Source organism: Protopterus annectens, chromosome 10.part0 (assembly GCF_019279795.1).
Source record: "Protopterus annectens isolate FY-2018-M chromosome 10.part0, PAN1.0, whole genome shotgun sequence".
NCBI lineage: Eukaryota > Metazoa > Chordata > Ceratodontiformes > Protopteridae > Protopterus > Protopterus annectens.
In genome coordinates this window covers 686,504,494-686,517,482 of record NC_056744.1, presented here as the reverse complement: position 1 = coordinate 686,517,482, position 12,989 = coordinate 686,504,494, and positions in this window count along the sequence as shown.

Below are 12,989 nucleotides of genomic sequence, written 5' to 3'. Positions count from 1 at the left end.
TGTGCACATTATCTGGATTGCACATTTGACTGTTTTACAACTACATACTGCAATTTAGATTCCTGAGTACACAGTGTAGGTTTTAAGTCTGCACCTGTTAGCCTTATACATTTTTCAGTACATTTACAGCTACTTACAGCTGAAATTGAAAGGTTAACATAGGACAATGCTGGCAGGCAAACAAGTAAAACACATTCTGATGGAAATATGTACTGTTGCTTTTTTCAGTTATTTGACATGCCCATTCTAAAATATGCAGACAAGCAGTGCTAAATCAGTTCACCTCAGTTACTGCATTCTGCAGGACATACCATACACATTTCTATTTTTCAGGTACAAGTGAGATGACACACACCAGTGTTTGGGATCACCTTTATTAGTTTTGACATACATATCTGTGTACAACTCAGAAATCCACAATTACCATTCCTGCATGATCTGCACAGGGGAATGCTTTTCATTTCTAACTGTTACAGTAGCCCTGACCTGGCACTTTCTTGGCGGGATCACTCAGACACACTCATACATATTCTAATATTCCTCTCCTGCATATTGTACCTTGTTTGCTACTGATATCTGTATTACACAGCAGCTGGGAATATTCCATTGTAACACTGGCAGCCTGACACAGGCATTCATTCCTGACTTTTACAGCACAATTATTCATACAGGCAGTACTACCATTACTATAATTTTGATTTCATACTGCTAATAGTAGGGGGTATTCTGTACTCACCATACTGCCGATGCAGCCAGGCCTGTTGCTGGACATGAGCCTCAACATTCTGGGACCTCTCCGCAGCAGCTGTATGGGGAGACATCACACATTAATCACACCTGCACAGTCACAAGTTGAACTTTTTCCATACTTAGTTAGAGATACATAAGACTGCATACTTACAGACAGGTGGGACATACTGCGCTTGGACTTCTTGGATCCACTGGTCCAAAAGTGCACCCCTCCTATGTTTCAGGTCATTATGGTGGTGACGTACCTGCTCACCAGTCTGGGGTATGCCAGTGGCACTGATGAGATCACGTGCAAGCTGGTCCCAGGCCTCCGCTTTCTACTGTGAGTCCTGGTTCTGGTCCTGCAGCAGCCTGCCATCATGTTTTTTAACTAGGAGCCGAACTATGATCCTGGATGCCCCAACTTTGTACTTGGAAGCGAACACCTTCACCAATGCCAGACATTTTGGTCCTGCTGTGAGCAATCCCAAATGGTTATGTCTGTGCGGTTTAAATAGGGCAGTTTTCCCGCACTTTCTTGACTGGCCACTTTTAATATGCTGAACTATGCTTAGCTCCATGCAAATCTGCATAGAAATGCTTACACCAGGTAAGCAGAGCTGAAAGCAGGTAAGCAATGCTTACACTAGCAAAGCATTGCTCAAATCTATTTTTTTCATTACATTTATAAATTATTTTTTACATTTATATTTTCCATATTCCCACCCCTACTGTGCTATATGTGAGCCATATGATTGACATCTATCATTCAAATTCCTTAAAAGTTTATTAAATAATTTGGTAGAGGGGGATTTGAACCACGCATGTTCTACATGCTATACCATGGCAGTACCACTATGCTAGCACAGCTTGATGATGTCTTTTATAACAGTAGCACTTGTCTATCATTTTCAGGATTTCAGCCAGGCTAAGCAGAGCGGCGCGCTGCACAAACAAGCTGCTCACCACTTAAATATTTGATTTATTTGATGAAAAAAAAAAACTTTCATCTTTTTAATTTTTATTGCTTTCCTCTTGCACTACTGCTTCCATGCATGTAGGGCAAGAGTGCATACATTTGGGGGGGTGTACTTGAAGTCTGCTGCCTTCTAGATGTTTGTGTCTTTTTTTCAGTGTCTGTGGACACTGAAATGTTAGCTACTTACATTTCAGTGTCTGTGGAGACTCATTTACTATATAATATTAGAGCCAGGCTCTAATATTATATAAGTTGACACTCACCTGTGTCACAAAGTGCCGTATGGCACTTTCTGAGCAACGGTGGCATGTTACATGTGCAGGCACTGCTGACACATGCCTCCTGCGCTCGCTCCTGGTTCTTGTCCGTTTAGATTAAATAGTAGCACACCTTCATGCATATGCAAGGCAAGCTGCTATTCTAAACAGACATGAACCACTCCGTGCAAGAATAGTCTTATTCTTGCATGGAGCTTCATGAATCCTGGGGTATATGTTTTAACAATTATTAGTCTCATAAAGAAGAGAACTGAGACATTGATAAGAATGGATGGAATAGCAAAGGGGTACAGTTTTATATACCATAAGGGTTCACCTTGCCTGGTACATCCTCACTTAGAAAGTCATTGGATCTTTAGTCTATAAAGTTATTTTGGGATAATCCTTTGATCTGCTTAAAAAAAATACATAACAGACTCCTAAGGAATATATCATCACCAGGAGCTTCAAGAAATCCCTTAAGACACAATTCTTTTTAAAGGCATATTTTATTTCACTATTCTTATATACCAGAGTTAATGACTTGCTTGTATACTGAATATGTTTTATTGTTTAATTATTTATGTTTTTATATTTAGTTTTATCCTTCATTTTAAGTATGGAATTATACCTTCACTAATGGACTGAGAGGGATTGTTTGCAATAAAAGAAGCCCTCACCTGACACATCCTCAGTGGGAAAACAGAAGCTTACCTAATGGTCTGCATGTCTGTGTTAAGATTATCAGCTAATCTATTTTTAATATATTAGACATTTCATGTCAGGTGTAATGATCTACCAAAACTATATATTGTTATACATGTGTATGTATAAACTGAGTTGTTTCACTTTATTTATAAAGCTATGCCCGATGATCAGAGCTATCAGTCTTGAAATTTGGCATGCTCGCTTTGCTTATCTAGCCTGTAAATGTATTACTTTAACTCCTACTTTATTTTATTATTATTTGTGTATGATATGGCAAAAGCTCCACTCCTAGAAGAAAAATAATCAAAGACTAACCTTGCAATAAGCCAGGATGGTTAAGTTGTTAATAAGCTTCATCTGTAGACATAGGTTTCACTGCCTTAGTCTGAACTTGCATATTGTATGACTGAAACATAGAACACAATGTTTCTGTTTTGTTGCAGATAATAGGCTGGTATGTTTTGTTGCTTACCCATTTGATAAATTAATAAAATGATAAATAGAAAAATGCGCAAGAAATAATATGACTTAGAAATACAGATTGTGACAGCAGATAAAAGCCCCTTGGGCAATATATAGTCTGATTATTTTCCTACCTCCTGTATAATCTGTGGATCTTTTTTAACCAGCTGCTTATATTTTTCTTTCAATGAGCATAAGAACTTGCTCATGCTTATGTTGGAAATTTAGAATGTGCTACAACGAGCATTTTTAATTTTCACTGGGCCGACATGAGTCTTTCATCCTGAGATACTTACAGAAAAAAAATAAAACAAGCAAACTCTCCAAGCAAAACTTCACACAATTTGTTCATTGCAGGAAAATAACTTCTAAAGAGAAGACTAATCTTTCTTTCTCTTAGCAAGGACAGGCAGATTAATTTATTAACCAAGAATGAAAGAAAACATGACACACAAAGGCAACTATATACCTTGGTCTCATAAATTAACCATCAAATTCTCAAGTCTCAACATCTAATAGCCATAACCAAATTGCCTTGTGACTCTATAACTTTCCCAGATGAGTGCTGTTGTTATACGGATGCATCTTATAATTACAATCATGCATAATTTATGAGATGTTTTCACTATAGAAAGTAATGTATAGTGCCACTTTCACTGATTGCTGTGTAAAACTCACAATAACTAATCACGACAGTTCAGTTATCGCATGGAAGTAGAGGCAGCCAAGCCATTTAAGAAGTCTTCTACTGCTAGATGCAACAAATGGGACATTGGACTATCTTCTGATCCATGCAAGTCCCATTAGGGCGCTCACCCTACTGGTTCATTTGTTTTGTCCTCTTATTTCAAAGTAACTAAATGTGACTATATCCATATAGGGCACCTTATTTGGTATAATGGGTACTACAGTTATTTGACATTTAAATTCACAACTTGCTTTATTATCCAAAGTTCAATTCCCTGTCTACTGAGTTTGCTCTGTAATTATGTAAAATACTGCAAACTTAAAAAAATAACCACTCACAAACAGTCTTGTGTGCGAATAAACACTAATAACCAAGGCATGCACATAAAAAGGTCACTCCAAATGGTCAGTCAAAAGCAAGCTATACTTTAATTAAAAACAAACCAGAAAAGTTAGAGAAAATAAAGGTCAGTTAAGCCCTTTCATCCTTTTTAATATCTAGGACTTCATCAGAACTGGCATCAACAGGAAGCTTCCTTTTTAAATAAACTCCATACTCAGGAACAATAATATTTTAAAGGGATATAACATTGTTTTTAATCAAAATACATTACATATAACTTAAAACTTATCAGAAACATGAACAACGAACTACATTTAGACCTCAAATAATCCAAAATAGTAAATAACATCTCCTTATTAAAATCTGTGTAGAGCAGTATAATACATAAACCTACTAAATTTTGAATGGATGTTTTAATCTGAAAGGAAAAACATAGTGCAATCCATTCTATTAATCAAATTGTTAATGAATGACAAATCTTAAAAAAAAAATAGATGTAAAGTGCCTTGTAAAATGCATTGGTTTAAATTTACAATAAGTACAATAAATTATGATAAATTATAAATAATACTAAAGTATAACTTTCCTGCCCTTAATTTTAGAAAAGGTGTAATAGATGTACCCCCGGATTCATAAACCCTGTGCCAGGCGCGGGCGTAGCGTATGCGGGACAACGTCAAATATGTCCGCCGAGCGATTCAGGTACAAACCAACTCCACGTGCACTACTGGCATATGCCAGATCTACGCAGCCCTCGGCATAGGTATGCAAATCACCCCATGCGCAGTGTCGCACCATGCTAATGAAGGCATACAGCGATTCATGAAGTGGTGCAGGCGTAGCGCAAGCCCATGGAAATGTAAACCAAAAAACATGGTTTACATTTTCCCAAACAGAACATTGGAGTTATGGAAGCGGACCAGACTCATGTAATACAAAGTTAACATATGCCAATGGCGAAATACACAGCCAATGGCACAAGAAAAGATGTACAGCACCTAAAAAACATGTAATGTCATGTCCACAGTAATGCACAGTACAACCGCAGGGCATGTGTGTGCAAACAGGAATACAAAGGAAATATATACAAATGTCATAAAATCGCAATGAAAGACAAATTAGGATTGCACCATAATATGCAAATGTAGGCATGGCACACCACAAGCAAGGCACAAGGGTTGCCAGGGGCCCGCGACAGTGTTCGGCTCTGTAACTATGAATTAGTAGTCAATGCCATGCAAATGAGGCAGGTAATACTGAATCGCAAACGTCCTGCCGGAGTAAGGATGTACCTGACGTGCAGCGCTATAACACCGAGGAGTGTATCAAAGGTGATACATGACATCAGCAGAGGGGTGTGCCACCGTATCAGTAAGCACATTGGAGCAATGCAAATCTGGCCTGGCCATTGCTAAGCAAAGCTGCAGGACCGGGTTGGGGAGGAGGGTATAGAACCGTTTAGCTGAGAGCACACATGATGCCCGAAAGCGCATGTGTACAAGGATGAACACGTGCCCGAAACCCGGTAAGTGGATGCACGCGCCACAAACAATAGCACAAACAGGAAGGTCAGGGGAAGAAAAGAAGGAAATGCCGAAGCAGGGTAATTGGCGTACTAATGAGCAATTAACACCAATCAACTCACGGCGGCCAGTCGACGGCAGTAGACAAGCCTGCATGCAGAAACCTGCAAAACAGGATAGGGGAGGCATAGGATTGCAAAGAAAGGTAGGGAGGACCTGGAATGCAAAGATAGGAGAACTGTCATAGCAGAGCAAAGCAAACCCACAGTAGATCGGCAATAGCACACATTACGCAAGATAAGCCAGGTCTAGGAAAGTACAAATGAAAGCAGGTAGCTGGATGCATGCCAGCAAATGGTAGGTGTAACGTGCACAAATGTAAATGGAAGGGCAGGAGGTAATTCACGGCATCCAAATGTAATGCAACACCAAAAGCAGCACAATAGTGGTTTCGTAAATAAAACACAGAAGATACCCTGTAGCCATGATCGTACATACACACCCTATGACATCATCAGTGTTCACAGCAAAACAGTATAAAGTGTGAAAGCACCCAACACACACCTGTGTATTCCCAAACACTGCACCATAGGTGTAAACAGATGGGGAACTTTTAAAATGTACATGTTGGGAGCTGCCATAGCTGTGATTCATCAGCATGTGTTACAGACCGATGGTGTTGTGGAGAATGACGCCGACAACCACCGTAGGCCTCGGAGGAGGAGAAGAGTGTTCAGACCAAGGGTAACCTACTAGGGGCTACATGATCTGGAGATAGTAGAGCATTACAGGGTGGACAGGGACATCTTACAGCAAATAGTAGAGCTGTGCCGGCCACGCCTGAGAACCAGAAACAACAGAGGGGAACCCATCCCAGTGGACACAAAGGTATGTGTAAGCTTGCGAATACTAGCCACAGGTACCTTTCAAAGGCCAACTGGAGATATAATGGGGATCTCACAGGCATCGGCATCCAGGGTACTACACCAGTTCCTAGATGCCATGTTACCACATACCAATGAGCATATAAACTTCCCCCAAACTCAGGAGGAGTTGGCCAGCAATATGCGTCACTTCCACCATGTGGCAAACTACCCGGAGGTACTGGGTGCGATAGACTGCACGCACATACAAATCAAGTCACCACCCAGTGAGTATGGTAGGCGCTACATAAACTGCAAGGGATTCCACTCCATCAACTGCCAGGTTGTGTGCAATGCCCAGGGCATTATCATGGATGTGTGTGCTGGCAGCCCTGGAAGCTACCACGACTTCCATATCTGGCATGCCTCACAGCTGTATCAGGTATTTGTCAGGGGGGACATCCCACATGGTCACCTTGTGGGGGATGCTGGCTATGCACTGGAGCCGTGGATGATGACCCCCATCAGAAATGCACACACACCAATGCAAGAACACCATAACGAGGCACACGCACAAACCAGAATCATCATAGAGTGTGTGTTCGGGATGCTGAAATCACGGTTCCGGTGCTTGGACACATCTGGTGGAGCCTTGCAGTACTCTCCAGGCATGTGTGCCCACATCTTCATAGTATGTGCCATGCTACATAATATGATCCTGCGGAAACAGCTGCAGCAGGGTCAAAATGGGGGAAGGCCCCACAGCCCACCGCAAGTGCCAAGGCCAACACAGGCAAAGAGGGATCCAGACCATGGACACACTGTGACAGCCCCAGTAGGCAGACGGAGGCATGCCCAATATGCCTACACCTTGGCAAAGAGGGAATGTATAGCACATACCTTGACAGTGTAGGCTCCCATGGACTGACACCCCTCCCCACCTGCACACACAGTAACATGGATGGCACACAAACACGACTACCTGTAAATTGTGATGTATAGGTGGCCCACTGTGGAATCCTACATAGGCAGCCCTCAAACATTGTACACGCAACAGCCATGGGAACACGGAAATTTCAACACCTGAACAGTAGATGCGCCCAGCAGCATCTGTCGGTGCTGTGTGTATAGGTTGCCAGGTACATCGGTAGGTACATGCCCGATTGTCAGAGGCAAAACACCAAACAGGGCAAACAGTGACTCCCGTTGCCACAACATCGAGTAAGCAACTGTCGCGTACTGGAGCAGAGGCAATCGCAGGAGCACATGTGTGTAAGCACTGTCCTACACACAGTCATCACGGATTACCTGCCACGTTACTGAGGGTCTCCACAAAATGTAATCATGGATGTTGTGTCAAGGCAGGGGATGTACCCATGACAGGCATCCATCACCCCGACATGCTGCATCCACGGTCGTATGAAGGTGTAAAAAATTATCGGGTGTAGCTAATTGTGATATACATACCCAGTGCCGGAGTACAGCCAGTAAACATCACATGGACATACCATTAACTGGACCCATCAAGTTGTAAACTAATGGAGTCATCCATGTGAGTGTAGTGTGGAGTAACTGCTGTACTGTACTGCACATACAAATTGACATAATTTGTGTACAACCCCTAGATGTCCAAGTGGTACATGTAGTGACTGTCATGCATGTTCCCAGTCCCATGTCCCGCAAGGGATGTAACGTAATCCCGACGGCACGGGTAATGCATTCCGGATGCAGGTCATCAGAATATGTGTAGCACACGTTAGCAGGAATAAGCGTTGCCCACAGCTGGTAAGCGATGTTTAAATACGACTATATGGATATACACAAAACAGGGCTAAGCATCACTGACCACTGCGCAGATCACGGTCAATGATGTACAGAACAGGTGACACCAGCATTAGTCACCCCTGAACAAATAGCGCCTGCTCTGAAGGGTAAAACGACCACTGCCAGGAGTGGAACAGGCAGTCATGTACACAATCACCCAACACTATTGCTAGGCAAGATGTACATACGGTAGGGTTGCCACAGTACAAATGACCAATGTGGGACATACGCCAGATGTCTGCAGGACAACACACACCCGGCCAGGACGAAAACCAGAATGTCAGTGTTTTGTATAGATAAATAGCTTAGTCTAGTAATGGTCGCAGGTACGTGTTCCGTGTCCTGTAACATGTAAGTGGGTCAGATACAGAATAAGTGTGTTATGCAACTATGACATAAACTATAGGGAATACATTTGTCCCAAAGTCGCAGGACATTTGCTATGTTCACAAATATTTCGCAGGACACAACTGCACAAAGAGGGACTGTCCCTCGCAAAGTGGGATGGAAGGTAATCTTAACCTATGGCAGGTGTGTAATGTGACAGGTACAGACACAAATGTGTGGAGTCCAGGAAACACAGTATACACTGACAAACACACAATGAAAGGCATAGCGTGCCTGTCACCACCCCTGTCCGAGATATGTATATATATATATATATATATATATATATATATATATATATATATACAAATAGATATATATATCTACACATATATAATACAGATAGAAAGGGCGATAGCGTGATATATGTCGATATACAAGGCGTCACTGGCATCTGCAAATATATAGATAGTTCGATGACATTCTAAACACCTTTGAGGTACAAATAAACAGGATACCACCAACTATGGAACGTGTCACACACCGACATGCGTAACCAGGAGGCTAAAATACAGAAAGAACACAGTACTGGAACAGTAGAACCGCGAGCAATATGACGATAGTAAGGACATGTAGTCACCGCTGGCGGCGGTGCGGTCCACGTAGGTACCATGTACAACTGTGGTTGTGTGTGATGTAGCCTGTGTATGTGTGTGTTGAGGGTGCCATGTGTGTTCCCATGTGACTAAAGTGTGTGTGTGTGTGTCTGCATAGTGTGTCTGTAGGTGGCAACTCGGAGGTAGATGATTACGGTAGGTGCGGGTATAGCTAGCCGTAGGCATGCGGTAAACACCTGTCCCACAGTGGGAGGGACAGCCCCCCCTGGGCAGGTGTGTCCTGACATGAAAAGTTACAAAGGGCAACTGTCTGTGAGTTTAGGACATTAGTATGTCCCACATAATATGCAATAGTTGCAGGAAATACTCATGCCTGTATGTAGGAAATGGAAATGTTACATGCAAACCGATAAGTAGTGAAGGATGAAGAACAATTGGTATGTAATGAGGATAAAAGTATGTGCTATCCTGTGTACTGTAGAGTGAACCCAACAGTTGAAGTATCCACAGTTCAATGCTGTCAGTTTAAAATCACTGCCAAAGCAAAAAGTCCCAACTTGTATGAAAAATTTATTGAAGCGCTTTTCGAATACCTTCCTAGACAGTCCTGGGTTGAATGAATCTTGTTCCATCTCATGCATCCTCCGTATTTTGAGTTTGAGGAGATAGCTTGGCATTATCTTAACACATGCTAAAAAAGATTTGCTATACATATGATTGGTTTATGTTCACCTATTTAGTTAACATTTGAAACTTCGTTGGTTAAAAATGTTCAAAATGTACGTACTAAAGTTTTTCTGGGACATTAGATTTTTGTAATTATACTTTACAAGTATAGAGAATGTCACTTGATTTTTTGATTTGACACGAGTTTTTTGCGATGACTCTGTTTACATATTATTATTTTTTACAGGTTGGCAGTATCTCAACATAGTTGTAGCCATTGCTCATTTTAAATTCTGCCTCAATTTTTATTATATATTTTTTATTTTTTACTTTCTTATTTACATTTAAAGTGGATTCATTTACAATTTTTTGGGGTAGATTTTCAACATGTATTGTAGTTTGTTAGAGGAAATATACATGTTTTTAACTGAATTAATATGGGTAATAAGTTAAAAGGGCTTCTTTACCTTTATTGTAATTCTTTTTAATGTAATTAACTTAATTACTTGCAATTGCTTTGTGTAATAAGTGACGTCATGTTATTTAAAGCAGATGTAGAGTTAATTCATTATTTTCTGAAGAAGTCTGCCTAGGAAGGCATTCGAAAAGCGCTTCAATAAATTTTTCATACAAGTTGGGACTTTTTGCTTTGGCAGTGATTTTAAACTGACAGCATTGAACTGTGGATACTTCAACTGTTGGGTTCACTCTACGGTTCCTCTTTTTTGTTTTACTAGTATTCTATTAATTTCTTGGTATGGCTATCCTGTGTACTGACTGTTGCCATATGTCAGCCTATAAACACCACTGTGTAACCTGCAAGTGTCGAACTATGGCCATATGAAAAGGTGGCAAGCCATGTGACAGAGCATCTGACACCAACACCACTGCAATGACTGCAAATATCTGGGACAGACATACACGGGATAGCGTTCATTTACAAATATCCCTGCACATATCGCCGTACATCCGGAGGTATGGAAGTAACAACCGCACCTGCATACCATATAGAAACCAATTAACAACGGCCCAAAGTAAATTCCCATAACAGACGTCTATTAAGTGATAGCACTGTAATTAGGGAAGGGGCCCACATACATATATATGGACTACGTAGAAATGCAAGCCCCACAAAACCATATATGCTACGTACACCTGCCTACATCCCCCACACTGGAAACAATAGCAATACAGACCGTAACCACAGCCCAAACATCTAGTTAGTCAATTACATCTGCTGAACTGTTGCCATACCTTGTGAGAGACACATTTAAAGGCCCCATGCAAAATTGTATCCGTCGTATAACGGAAGAAACGGCGATGTTACAGGTGTTTGCAATAGTCCTTTATCAGACGGGTGGGATGACAGGTACAGTCACAGGTAGAACCACATACTCAGGCCGTCACACACAATCCACGGGGGACATGACCCCAAAATAGACTTGGCTCTACACATAGCAGTTGCAATTACACACAACAAAACACAATACAGGCCGTCTCCCCGAAGGCAGGGCAAATGGCCAACGCCCAAGTGGAGAATTCAATTATACCCCACTGCTGCCGCATAATTGGCGAATGGAGTAGCTGCACAGCTGAAGTGCACATAATTAGTCACACCGGACCACCAATTGGCAGCAGTAAACCACATGTTGCAGGTATAGACGTATATAAGGATGACTTGCCAGATATGAAAACTGTATGCTCATACCGTATAACAGTTGAAAGAGTGATACAGAAGAGTGAGATAGAGACGAAACACCAGAACGATATCAAGGTATGTAGAACACTAACTGTATGTATAATATGTTCTGTATTACGTAATGTCAGTGTATGCATAGCCTGGTTTGCAGTAATTAAAAGTGTCCACCATGCATAAAGTGGGGAATGGTATTTATGTAGTGATGTCTCGCTGATCGTACTAATGCTTGTAGAAGATGTGCGTCCAGCAGTGGGCCACACGGTAAACAGCACAGACACCACAAGGGATGCAACATGATGGCGTTAAACAGAAAAATGTCATATAACCCGCCGTCAGTGGCAGAGTATGTCCAATAAGTACATGCCATAGCAGGGGATAGTATATGTAGATATACTGTAACAGTACACATGTGTATGCACATATAACATCAATGACATGTCTAAGGTGGACCCTCTGTGCAAGTATGCTTTGAATTATGGGATACCATGTAAAACATGTGTAATGTATAGTACAGCAGATTGATACGTCAGATATGTTACACAGGAGAACAGGCATATGATGCATAATAAAGGTATCATATAGTGATGTGAGTAGCATGTAATTAAGATATGTATAAACAGTTATGATGAAATAAATACTATGTACTCCACTCTGTGCATTTGCAAAGGATGCAAACATTACTCCCATACTACAATAGCAGAAGAGATGTGACAGACAAACAAGAACATGATTGGCGTGTACAATAACAGTATACATATGGCCTGTAGTCATGGGACATTGTAATAGCATGACAGCCAATCTAACTGGAAGGGCTATACCAGTAACCATGCACAAAGGACATGTAATAGCTCCACAGGTTCATAGTGGGGTACCATGCAGTCTGGCAAGTCTATGTGTAACAACAACTACAGTGTGCACACCAGTGGCACCTGTCTAGGGTAGTGTCCTGTGAACAGAAGAGCTATGTGTAACCTGCATCACTGCACAGTACAGCCACTGCAGTGATCCCTGGTGTACATGTGTCCACCATCCACCAAGCGAGGTATCACATGAACACTGCTACTGACTGTCCATGCGTGATGTACATAGGAATCATGTCCCAAAGCATGGTGAGTGTCCGGTCTGGGAATGCAACCCCCAAGCACATGCCACACACTGCCGCGTGTGTGCACATATCCATGAGCATCATGGTCATAGTGGCTATTGTGTATGTCGTGTATGCGTAGTATATCCATAAACATATTTGCAGACATGGGCCCTGTCTATGCAGCAGACGTCACCCCTGAGTATGTAGTCTGCAAATGT